Genomic DNA, 5,524 nt, shown 5'->3' on the forward strand with positions numbered 1-5,524 from the left:
GGGAGCCCATGTGCTGAATTTCATCATTAAAGGCATAACAAATTTCCGTCTGAAAAAGAAAAAATCAATTGACGGGTGCCTCTATGCCTTGATGATAATCTATTTCCATTTCACTAAAAACAAGGAGAAGAAAGGAGAGGAAAAAGCTGCAGTGCCCTGGGTTAGCAACTGGAACAGAGAGCAGCTGGTTGCAAGAATTAGGGCAGAGATAAATGGCCATATGGTAGCCAAACAGAATACGTTCTCTAATTTGTTTGTGTTTTATTTATCTAGATGATGTAAACTAACATTTCTACTGTTTCAGGGCATCGTCAAGATGGCGGAGACAAAACAGAAACTAAAAGAAATGAAGGAAAAAGAAAAGAAAGAAGAAAAGAAAAAAACAAAAAAAAGAAACCAAGTTCTTCCTCTGAGAATGATTCATCAGAGACTGATGTTGATGTTTCCTCTGAGTCTGAGTCGGAAGAAGACTCAGAGGAACCTACAAAGAAACAACCCAAAAGGGGGCCAAAAAGTAAGTAATATTTTGGGTGTATTTTGTCAATTTTAGGGTGTTTTTCCCTAATAATTGTTTGCTTTCCAGAATGGAATCCAGAAAGAGAAAGCAGATTTTGGAGGATTCCATTTCAGAAAGCAAAAGTGAATCCACTGATGAGTAAGATTCTGGAATTATCATCACTTTCTTTCCTGTTTCTATCAAAATTTAATGTATTAACACAGGGTTTCTCATTTAATTTCAAGAGTGAAGAATCCTTGCCAGTTAAAAAACAAAAAACAAGCAAAAAAATTCACACTGCCGCCAAAAAGTATGAATTGCCTTCGACGGTATCTCATCATCAATATTGTTGTATTTGTCTGATTCATAATTTTTTTTATTTTCAGGACGTAATCCAGAAAAAGAAAGCACGTAATTGAGGATTCGTCTTCAGAAGAAGAAAATCATTCCTACGATGGGTAAGATACTTTCTAAACCTATCTTAAACTCTGTAATCATAACTATATTTTGTTAACATGTACTTTTGAATGTACTGTCAGAACTGAAACTGAAACTGAAACAATAGAAGAATTTTTAAGACAACATCAATAAGGGTATGTTGAATTTGGGTGCATATTACCTTTTTTAAGGTGTTTTGGTTGCTGATTATTTATCTTTCATTAATTGATAGAATTTTGATATACTTAATGATATTTATTCTGTACTTAGAATGCCGGAGGTGAGCTTAGCAACCGAGACTGATCCTTTATTTCAAGGACAAACGGGATAAAGCAGTGTAAACAAACCTTCGGATTCCATGTAATTTCTTTTTCTTATACCATTTTCTAAATTCTTTTTTTATCCTATTCTTCTAATTCTGTATATATTTTTTTTAGCACAAAGAACCTTTTAAAGTTTTATTCAAGAAAAAAAAGGAAGGAAAAAAAAAATAAAAATCTACAACTACATAAGTTCTAAAAAAAAAAAGCATTCCTGGGTGCATTTGGTTATTATTTGAGTGCATTGTTATCTTATTTGGGTGTATCTCAGGTTCAGTCAGCAAGAAGAATCATTTTTTGACCATCCTCTCAACTGCTTGATATGTAAGTTTTATAACTAAATTTCAATCCTCTAATCTATTTTAAAAAGCTTTTCTTAACATTTAATTTTTGTCTTGTTTAGAGTTCCAATTCAACTATGCCTCCCTTCATCCCAGGCAACATTAGAAAGCCCTGTGCCACCATTTGAACCATCTTCCTCAACAGAGAGGTGAGCAAATGTATTCAGGTGTATTTCGTTATTCTTTGGATATATTATTATCTTATTGGGGTATATATCCTGAAAATTGAGCTGAAATTGATTTTTTTATAATCTCATTTATTTTCTCTAACCCCACAGCACTCCAGAACCCCAAAAAGTTGATGAAAGCACACCAACAATGCCACCAGCTCCATCTAAAATGTAAGTTCACCAAAATAGAAACTGATTTTCGGTATCATTCGTTTATTCTTATTCATATAGTACGATTTATGTCAACACGCAGGGATCCAGCCCCTGAAGCGACTACTGCTGCACTATTGATGATGGCCAGGACAGCGTCCTATGTACCCAAAGAACTACCGTTGCCATCATTCAGCCTTGGCTTACTGATTCAAGCCAAGAAGAAATACAGATGCAAGAAGGTGTTGAGCAAGCAGAAGCTCAGGTGGTAAAAAATCCAGAAACCACAATACTGATAGAAGAATTAGATGTGCTGGTGGAAAAGATTGCAAAGAGTGGAGAAAAGAAAACACCAGATTTTTCAGATGGTAAAACTCTGCCAACTGCAAAGCAAACAGTGGGCCAGATTTTTGAGAAATTTGAAACTCCTTTGAAGAGAAATTTAATGTCGCCCGAAATGAGAGAAAAATGCTACCTCTGGGTGACACGTATCAGGACATACGCGGACGACAGCACTGATGAGTATAATTCACTTTGCAAACTGAACGCCCAACAACCGTTGGTGCTGTCAAGAGTCCACTTTGCATCCTTAAAAGCTAAATCATATATTGAAGCTGACGTAAGATTAGAATAAGATTAATGATTATGTTATGACATGTGACTGCAAATATTGATTGATGTAATTAATTTGGCTAATTTGTTTTTATAGATTGTCATTGCCATGTGCCTGATTCTCAACCAACAGAATATTAAAAGATTCCAGGAAGAAATTTACTGTCTCCCCTTAATATTGTGGTAAGGTGTAATGTAATAAATTTTGGGTGCATTTTATTATCTTTTGGGTGCATGTTGTTATCTTTTAGGTGCATTAAAAGATTTCTTTGGGTGTTTCACAAATGCTACAGAACATGGCCATTGAAAATCTTCCAAATGGGGAGTTCTTACAGCCAAAGTCTAAAAAGCCATTTAATGTTGAAGACTACCCAATGTTTTTACCCTTTTTGGACCGGAAAAAATTAGCATCACATCCATATGTAAGTTTTCATTTCTAAAACTTCTCATCACAATTCTTTGGTTATTTAAGAATTAAACTAAGACACTGTTCAATGTGGAGATGTTTTAGATTTTTGCACATGTTTGATATTCATATCATTGGTGGATATGGGTGGCTGATGTAAGAAAGAAAAAGTTTTATATACTTGACCCTTATCACAAGACGAGTCCCTCCAAAGACAGAATGAAGCTAAATAAATTTATTGTAAGTTGGTAATGTTTTTTGCGTTATGAGATTTGGGTGCATTTCAATTCAAAGTAAGGTGTATATTGTTTATATTTTGGTGTATTGATTTATTAGACTTATTCCTTCTTATATTCGGCTTTGTTTTTTGTTTTTAGGGGTATGTGATTTCAAGAATTAGAAAAGATCGTGAAATTGAGCCTCTTTACATTGACATTTCAGGCCAAAAAACAGAGTACAAATCGTTCACTCTGAAAAATTGTGTTTTCAATTGCTGTCGTATTTTAATTTGCTAAATTATTTTTGGTTTTTAAGCTATGATTGTGCTATTTATGTCATGAAATGGCTTGAAATAATTGAGTCTCAAAATATTAAAAAGGGGAAGTATGAGTGGGACAATTAGACTCAGGTAATTATATTTAAAACTATATATCTCTCAATTACTTTTTTAAATTAACAGATTTAATTCAAATAATATTCTTTCAAACTGTAGACGGATGTTGACCACTTCAGAGTTGAATTTGCTTCCCGAATTCTTTTTCATGACATGAATCGGGACAGAGATGCAGCAATCATGGAAAGTGAAAAAATGAGATTGTCGAAGCCATCTGCAGCTTTGTTGAGCCCATATTATCAAGTAGATTCTTATGATATTGAAAGTGATAGTGATTGAAGGTCAGTTTTATGTAGTTTTGAAATAGTTTGAACACTTGTAAATTTTGTGAATTTTTTATTTATTTGTATTATAAAATTTGTTTGCATAAATAAACTGTCTGTGCTGTATTCAAAGGCTGAAATTACAGGTACATAGAAAATAAAGGAAAACAAAACCAAACCAAATAATGCGCCCAATTACTTTAATTATAAACCCAAATAGAACCCGTATACCCCCAAATATATACCCTAAAACTCTAAACCCTAAAACTCTAAAACCCTACACCCTAAAACCCTAAACCCTAAACCCCAAATATGCACCCAAATATAACCCATAAACACCCAAATATATAGCCTAAAACCCTAAACCCTTAACCCTAAAACCATAAACCCTAAACCCTAAACCCTAAAATCCTAAACCCTAAACCATAAACCATAAACCCTAAAACCTAAACCCTAAACCCTAAAACCCTAAACCCTAAACCCTAAACCCTAAATATGCACCCAAATATAACCCATAAACACCCAAATATATACCCTAAAAACCTAAAACCCTAAAACATAAACCCTAAACCCTAAAACCTAAACCATAAAACCCTAAATCCTAAACCCTAAAACCCAAAACCCTAAAACCCTAAACCCTAAAAATCCTAAATCCTAAACCCTAAATCCTAAAAACTAACCCTAAACCCTAAACCTTTAATCCTAAAACACTAAAACTTAAACCATAAAAACTAAACAAAACAATAATTTATAACATAAACAGCAGCATCTGAAAATATATAAATGTAAAATGTAAAACACAAGAAAATTCATAAACACACCCAAAAAAGTAAGCTTTACACTCATATTCTGTAACTATACACTCAAAAAACTATGCCCTGCTGCTGGTTCCCTGAACTGATAATTCATAACATATCCTTGATATTGGCTGGAATTTGGACGCACCACTGATGCAGCATCAAAGTGGTTTAACTGGAAATAATAAACTCACATATTAGCAAAACTATTAACAAGAAAATTAAACTCAATCACCACATATTTAAAGAACATCACTTTTACCTCGTTTAAAGCTTTCGTTTTCTTCTTCTTTGAGGCATTTGCAATCTGTTTGTCCAACTTTGAACCTAGCCTATTTTTTGGACGTCCTCTTGTTCGAACCCTTGGAGGACTTTGAAGCTCGTTAACGGACTCCATGTTGGCATCTTCGTGAGATAATGAACATGTCCCCTGCCTTTTTACTTTCAGTTCTTCCATTTCAACCATGACGTTATCGTACGCACGATGCAGAATGGCAGTCAGCTCCTCCGATTCTGATGCAAATTCGCAAATATTTTGCGAACGAAACACCAATTCGTCAAATCTCTTGCTTCTTGGCTCCAATAGTGGCTCATCATGGCTGCTCTTGATGTGTGTGTGTTGCCTCTTTACCGTCTTGCTCCATCGTTCCAATATATATGTTGGTGACACTTGGGTTACTCGTTCAAAGCTTAACACACTTAGTGCGTGGCGGCACAATATCCCTCTTGACTCGAATAATAAGCATTGGCATTTCACTTGGGCTACTACTGAGTCGTAAGTAACCACAAACTTATTGAATATTGAACTGGAAACTTGTTCTCCAACTTCATATAATGAATAGCCTAGAGCGGAGTTTGTTAATCTTGTGATGCAATTCGCCTTCCCTCTGAATTGTGCTTAGACTTCCCTAAACTTTT

The sequence above is a fragment of the Arachis hypogaea genome, chromosome 20, assembly GCF_003086295.3.
Source record: "Arachis hypogaea cultivar Tifrunner chromosome 20, arahy.Tifrunner.gnm2.J5K5, whole genome shotgun sequence".
In the NCBI taxonomy this organism is placed as follows: Eukaryota; Viridiplantae; Streptophyta; class Magnoliopsida; order Fabales; family Fabaceae; genus Arachis; species Arachis hypogaea.